Consider the following 8,038-nt stretch of genomic DNA (forward strand, 5'->3'; position numbering starts at 1 on the left):
CAGCAGGAAGTGTGGTGGTCAAGGTGCTGAATTCTCACATGGCTGACCACGGTTTGAGTCCCAGACCTGGCAGCTTGAACACACTGAGCGCATGTGTGCGCGTGTCCAAAGTCTCGGGAAAGGAGTGGAGGAGAAGGGGTTGTGGAGTGGTCACCTCCTATGGGGTGATTTCCCTTTTCCTCTCTCTCTGTCTCTCTCCAACAAGTGTACGCACCCTACAGCAAACACCTGAAAAAGAAAGACGAACAATGAAGGCTGTCAAGCCAAATAAATGTCTCATGTGCATGAATCTGACATAAGAGGCAGATCCGGGCCAGATTCAGAAACAAGAGGTTTGTATTTTGTCTCCCCACAAAGTTCCTCAGAACCTTGGACTTTATTATTTTTTTAAGAGAGATTTTTGCTAGAGGGTACATGTACTTGCCGGAGAGAAAGAGGGACAGAGAGCGAAAAATCATCCCGGGGTGGGGTGGCCACACTGCAATCCCTCTCTTCCATTCTCCTTGCAGGATTTTGGACACTCACTACATACACACCCAGCGTGAGGTTTAAGCTGCCAGGTTCGGGACTCAAACCATGGTTGACTACATGGGAGGCCAGCCACATACCTATCACACCGTCTGCTGGTCCCAAACCTTGTTTTTTTTTTAACCTCAGAAAACTCCCTCACTCTGTCTTTGGCTCTGAAGCTCTCCCACGCAGACAGAGAAGGCTGCCATTGCATGTTGTCGGACTCCATTAGCTTTTGACATAGACAATCCCGTTCAGGAGGCACTTCTACAACCACGCCCACCAGTCACTCGCCAGCTCTTGCCAGGCACTGCTGGAAGGGACGGAGCAGAGTACTGTTCTTGTCTTCAAGCGGTCCGCATCTCCCCGCCTCGGCCCAAGCCCAGGTTCTCATGTACCATTTACCCACAGCTCCTAGCAACCATGGTCTCTCCCCTCATCCATCCTCTTCCCTGCCGCTGCAGTGACCTTTCCAGAGCACAGTCTGGTCACGCTGCTGCCTGACGGAGGCCCGAGACAGCTCCCTCTGGCCCACACCAGCCGACCTCAGACAAGGCCCAGATGAAAACAGGTGCCCTCTGAGCCGCACCGACCTGGGCCGTCGCTGAATGAACTAACGATGGTGTTTTCTTGGTTGGCAGAAAAAATCAAGCTCATTGATGGAAGAGTCTCCCCTCTCTCTCTCTTAGCCTCAGTCCCTGCTGCTCTTGGCTGTTAGAACACTGTGTACGTCTTTATCAGATTTAGCTCAGAACCACGCATTTCATTACAGTTGTGCTTTGGGGATCGTGTTTTCTTGGTTTCTGCATGTAGGGGCTCTGTTCCCCCAACACACCAAATGCTCCCTACAAGGGAAGGCTGGTCGTCCAAGCCCTCTTCCGTGGGCCTCGCAGGTTTCTCCTCCTCTCGGGTGGTGTCTCCCTGCTTCGCTGGTGGCCTATCTTCAAGTCTCAGCACCCCCACTGCAGGCATAACACGTGTTTGAGAAATGGTACACAGATGGAGCGACACCAGGACAATGAGATTAAAGATATTCAGTTTCAGGAGAGAGCACACAGGGAAGACTCGGGATAGGTGGGTGGAGAGTGGTGTGCTCTCCCGGCTCTGTTCTTCGGCCACCTTGGTCTCTGTTCATTTGCCAAACGTGCTGTTCCCTTCTTCCTGGGGTCTTTGTCTGACTGGCTCCTTCTCAACACTCAGCTCACGGACCACCCGGTGCAAAGTCGTCCCCTGCCCTGTCTGTGTGTTGGGAGGGGCCTCCCCGCTCCCAGGGCCTGAGGTCTCTCACACCATGCCCCCTCGCTGAGGCATCGTGGTTTTAGGCCGAGAAGGGGCCTCTTTGGTAACAGCACCTGGCAGCAAAGCCCATCTGCCTTCTACTCTTTTTCCGGGATGATGTTGACACATGTGTGCTCAAATCAATCAGCCCTCCCACCCTCGCCATCTCTCTTGGCAGGAGCAATAAGCTGAGTGCCAAGCGAGAGCTCACCTGTATGGCTCGCCCCTCCAGAAATATAAAGGAAATGATTGTGTTTTCACACCAGCAGGCACGGAGACAGCGGTTCCGCCGTCCCTGGCTTTCATTTCTGTTTTGTTTTCCGTGGCTGTAAGTGCTGACCTGTCCGTGGCCACTCGTGTGATGTGCCTGCGTGCGGCTGGGCTCCGGCCCCACAGATGCCACCCGGGAACCAGCAGCTTCTCACCAACCAAGTGGACATGGGTGCGTTGGGACTTCCTTGGTCGTAGGTGACAGAACTCAAATCGATTGGCTTAAGCTTAGAAGCGAATGTGTTGTCTGGCCCAAAGAACTGAAAGGAACCGAGGCGTAACTAGATCCAGAGGGTGGGCAGCGCCGAGAGCATCTGCCCCCCGCTCTGCCCCCTCTGTGTTGGCTGGGTTCTCAGGGCGGCTCCCTTGGACAAGGCCCGTGGTGTCCTGGGAGCTCTGGCCTGGCAGTTCCGGAAGTCGTTTCAAAGGTCCCAGAACTGACTCTGCCTGGCCCTAGTCACATCCTTATCCCTAAACCTAAAACTGTGGCCAGAAGGTGGTGGTCATCGGATTGGTCAGGGCTGGGTCACATAACCACTTCTGACCTTAGAGAGGAGAGGGTGGGAGATGCAGAACCACCCAAACAGAACGGGCTGCGAGCTCCCTTTGGGACACCCGTCTGTCAGAATCCACACAGGGGTGCAGGCGAGATGTCGGAGCAAACCAGACTTCTGCCTCCGGCCAGTTTCCAAACCACTCTGCCCCCTTGACACGTCCTCTGCCTCGTCCTGAAACTCACTCCTGTGGCTTCCGGAACTTCAGTCGTGACTGGCTCCCCGCTTCTGCAATCTGTCTGTGGGCCGGTCCCGAAGGTCGATTCCCCTGACATTCTGCCCTTGCTTTCCTATTGCTGTCCACCTACACATGGTCTCAGGTGCCACTTCCCTCTGGGGTCTCGCCACAAAGCCCGCCTCATCCCTCACCTCTCACCCTGGGCTGCCACCAGAGCTCCAATCCCGGGTGTCCCGCACGTCCATGGTGAACCTCGGCTTGTCACCTGAGCCTGTTCCTCCTTCCCTATTCCTGATCTTTGTCCACGTTGCCCTGAGACTGAGCTTTTGGCATCATCTTGTACCCGCCACCTGGCAACCACCACCTGTGACCTGAGCTTGAAGCAGCAACAGTCTACCCTCCTCCCCACGCCTGCTGCCACACCACGGTGCACATAACCCCCTTTGCTTGGGAAATCATGATGATGTCCTGGCTAGCTGGTCTCTGTGCCACCCATGCCGATCCCAGGTGTAGGGGTGCTAAGCCATAACCTTTCTAGAAAGATCTCGCTGTTCACGTTCCTCTCCCAATGAGACATCTGCTTTGACCTCCTGTTGTCTACCGGAAGAAACGAACTCTTCGACTTTGCCTCTGAAACCTGAAGTGCCAAGGTCTCTCCAGCCACACCCACCTCCAACCCTGGGCCCCGTGGGACGTTCTCTGACCTCTCTGTGCTTGCTGTTTCCGGGCCTTTGTACATTCACTCTCTCTCCTTGAACACCCTCCTCCACTGCCACCTGCTTCTCCTGGAAAACTCACTTGCCTCTCAGCATCAACTCTGATGTAACTGGTGAAACCTGCCCCATGCCCTGGCATTATCTGCCATTTTTGCTTCTTGGAGCACAAAGCACTGTGTTCCCATGTGACTCACAGGACACGCCTCTGGGTCTTGTGTGATGTTTCACATCTGTCTCCTTACCGGAGGGGAATGCGTGGAGGGCAGGCATTGTCTGCAGCACCTGCCTCAGAGGAAGGCCCTGTGCTGTGCGGGACCCAGTGAGCATGCCTGGTGGGAGTCTCAGGCGTCTCAGGACCTGTCGTCGGTAGGTGGAAGCCAACTCTAAGCTCAGATGCCGGGGCGCTGGGTTAATGAGAAGGCCATGCAACCAAGGACAGAGAAAGGCAGCCACCAGGTCTGCGATTCAGCCAGCGCGCTCTCCCTCCTCCTGAAAGGCCAGCTCCTCCTTTGCTGGCAATCAAAATCAGTCTGAACCTCCAAGCTGGACTGCCTGGGACGAACACATGCCTCTCACTGCCTTGTTCTCTTCCGTCCTTCCAAAGCTCAGTGAACTACCTCCTTAGGGCCTATCGGATGTGACCTAACTATGTTGCCCTGGTGGGGTTGGCAACCTGCTTCATGTTTTTCTGATGGAAAGGAAGCGGATTGCACTGGACTCGTATCAGATTATCTCCAGAAATATGACCGGACATGGGGTCTGGATGAAGCTCATTCTATTCTGTCTGGGTACTCCGTGTCTCCCGAGGAGCCAGCACTTCTGGAGGCTGGGGGTGTACACGCCATGCGTGTCATGTCTCAGAGGAGAGCAGGTTGGCAGGTCCATGAGGACTCTGAAGTGCTGAGCCAGGACATAACCGAGTTACTCCTGCAGAAGTCCCAACCGAGATGGGATGGAGTGGAAGAGCAAAGTGACCAAGCTCCCACAGAGTTCTCTGTGTGGGATGTGTCTCCTGCTGGGACAGTGACCAGGGCTGTCATTTTTAGCACTTCCTTGGGGTCCCAGGGACAATCTTCAGCAATCAGTATTAGGAACTGGTGTGATTAGTGGAGGAACCAATTGATCTATCACAGCAGAAGTATCGGACGGCTACTGTGAGCCCAGCACTGTAGGAGAGGCAGGGGTGACACGAGCTATGACTGTTCTGCTCTCAGAGAACTCGCCGTCGCTGAGACACAAAGCTAACAGACAGGCGACAATCGGTGAGCAATGGAGCTTGAAAAAATATGCCGAAGTGACAGCAAAGGCAGCAGCAGCTGGAAAAGGGGCGAGCCGGTATTTCAGCGAACGCTCCCACCGTGGAGGGCAAGGGGAAGACCTGAGCTCGAAGGGAGGGAAAGCCTTCTGAAAGGAGGTTATCCAGACAGGGGAAAGCAGACCGAGAGGATCTGCAGAAGCAAGACTCAGAGTACGGCCGGTGGGGGACAAGAAGCCTGGCGAGCTGTGTGCACATTGCTGGGTCAGGGGAGAATAGATGCACGGGTCGGAGTGGAGGAATGCTTGGGACCTCCGAAAGGCAGAGGCTGGGACCTGAGGCTCACTGAGCTCGCGAGCGTTCGTTGGGCACCTTCGGTGTCAGGTACCCTGGACTGGGCAGTGCTGCAGATTCTGAGATGAAAAAGAGACACGCTCACGAACGAGGAGGCCGAGATACATCAGCTCATGCAGCTAAGGGCTACAGTGGAGGAGCCTCTAAGTGCCTGGATGCCAAAGAGGGGCAGACACCCTAACTCAGCTAAGATTTAGGTGGGGGGCTGGCAGGTGGCATGGTGGTTAAGGACGTTGGACTCCCACATAGCCGACTGCAGTTGAAGTGCGCTTCCTCAATTTCCCTCTCTTTCTTTCTCTCTCTCTCTCTCTCTCTCACTTTGTCCCTTTCTGGTCAAATTAAAATATATAAATAAAGTTTTAAAAAAAGACCTAGGTGGACTTCTTGGAGGAGATGATATTTATACTAAGTCCTATTGAACGTTCGAAGTCAGTTAGGTGTAGAAGGGGGCGGAAACATGATCTAGGCATGTAGCAGGGGTCTTCAGAATTCAAGGAAAATAGGAGCTAGGAAAAACCAGGCATGGATTTCATTTTTCTTTTGAAACAAAATAGACAAAATGAAACAAAATAGATTCATTTCCCAAGAACTTTTTCAAGTACCCTCATGCAGAGATGTTCACTGCAGTGTTGTTTATCCTCATGGAAAACTGGAAACATAACTCTTCAACAAAGAGCTGTCAGTTAAATCTACTATGGCCCACCCATATAAAATTTCAAAAAGAATGAAGAGCTGTTAGGAAGCAATATTAAAGAAGTGCAAGATCCAGGAAAAAATACGTACTGTGTTATCTTTCATGTGAGAACAATGCACATCTGTAGTTGCTGACTGACTAGATGGTTTCTGGGAAAGAGACATGGGCACACAGGATCACCGTTGTCTTGGGGAGGGGAATTACGGGGCACAGCCGTGGTGTGAGCTGACTCTGAAGGCAGGTCTTGCTTAAAGCTTGACTCTTAAAAGGTGGTAAAGGTCACGCAGGGGGGCGGGTGAGGAATGGTATTCTGGGCAGAGGGCTATCCGAACTGTGCTGGTTCTTTAGAGACCCTCGAGAAGTGTTGGGATAGGCAGCTGACAGGCAGGCAGAGGCCAGACCACAAAGAGATTGATGTGCCAGACCTCAGTCCCAAGCCACTCCCTCCCTCCCTCGCCAACGCTGGCGCAGACCGACCGACTGACCGAGGGCGTTGGAAGGCGCTAACCTGGCCAGGCACCGCTAGGCTTCCGAGAGCTTTTTGGAATGGTTACAGGTAGGTTGGGTCACCAGGGAGATTCCTGCAAGATTCAGTAGGCAAGGAAGGGAGCAACTGGGGCGTTCATGGCTGCTGGCCTGCTCATGCCCTCGGTGTGCAGCGGCCTGCCCTACACCTGCAACCTCCCCTGCACTCTCTTTTTTTTTTTAATTTTTTTTTTGGAGAGGTTTTTGCTATAGGGCGCATGCGTTCGCCAGACAGAGAGAGACATAGAGACAGAAAGCGAGAAATCACCCCCCAGGGGGGATGGTCACGCCGCAATCCCTTCTCCTCCATTCTCCTCTCGGGATCTTGGGCATGCACGCACACGCGCCCGGCGTGAGTTTTAAGCCACCGGGTCCAGGACGTGAACCGCAGTCGACTACGTGGGAGTCCAGCGACATAGCCATTATGCTAACTGCTGGTTCCCCTCTGCACCCTCTTGACACTTCCAGCCCCTGGCCGGCGGACAGTGTTGCACTTTGTCTCGGTGGTGAAGAGCCTGCCTTCCATAGCATGCCCTCATCACCGTGGGCAGAGGCAGCAGAGACAGTGCTGGTGTGGCCCGTCCCTGGGGACTCTGGCTTCCATGGGGGCTCCAGTGTGTTCTTGCTGTCCCTACTTGATCTCCCTGGCCTCTCGACTGCCTGTCTGCGGGCCTTGGGCACCCGCATTGGATGGGAGCCAGAGCTTTAGCAACGGCTTAGCCGGCCCCCACAGACGTGCAAGCCAGGGCCCGTGACAAACCCCTCACAGATCTCTGTGCACAAGTCTCCCATTCTGCTTTTCTTGTCGAACTCTAGCAGATAAGTCGGTCACGTGCCAGGCACTGGGCCCGGCTCGAAGGATTCAGTGCAGCACTTGCCTTCTCATGTTCACGTGCTAGGAAGAGGATTCGGAAAATAGGCAACGAATAGGCCAAGTGACTGCAGAGAGAGAAGCGCCGAATGAGTGCACGCTGAGACCTAGGACGGTTCGGGAAGCCTCCAGGACAGGTGACATGTGGGCCGAGCCCTGAAGGGAAGCCGAAGAGGCCATGCTAAGAACACCCTAGACAGGAGGCAGGGAAGCCATGCAAAGAGCCAGAAGGCGCTGCCTGGCAAGACCCCACGTGGCAGAAGCCTGGAGTCTGCAAAGAATCGGAAGCAGCCAGGCAGGCTAAGGGGCCTACGGGGAGAGTGCGCAGGAGACCCCGGAGTCAGAGGCCGGCTCCGCCCCGGTTGGGCTCAGAAGCCGAAGCTAGGAGTTTGGATTTCATTCTGAGAGCACCCTGGAGTTGAGGCTTCTTTCAAAGTTGGCCCACACACTGCTTTTCCTTTGGAAACTGGGCTGTAGTGTGGTCTTGCTCTATGTACATGGCAGAGAGAGGGCAGAGAGGACAGAGAGAGGGTCCGTGTCTGATTGTTGGCCTTTCCTCCCCGCTGGGCCCTCCTCGCTGGTCTCACCAGAATTCCATCTTTTCCAAGGAAATCAGACTTCCTCCCGTTCAGCAGCTCCTTCCAGGGCCTCTGATAAAAGCTTTACGTGAAGCTGAATAACTCGTGTGGTTTTGCACTTCACTCCCATTGCCGTTAGCAACACCTAATACTTCTGCCTCCTACCCTGCTCTCCTGGAACAGGCGGAGGACGGAAGGGGAGAGGCGGTGTCGGGCAGTCGAGCCAGTGGGAGACACGCCCACTCGCGGGTGGGG

The sequence above is a fragment of the Tupaia chinensis genome, unplaced genomic scaffold, assembly GCF_000334495.1.
Source record: "Tupaia chinensis unplaced genomic scaffold, TupChi_1.0 Scaffold000066_1, whole genome shotgun sequence".
Taxonomy (NCBI): Eukaryota; Metazoa; Chordata; class Mammalia; order Scandentia; family Tupaiidae; genus Tupaia; species Tupaia belangeri.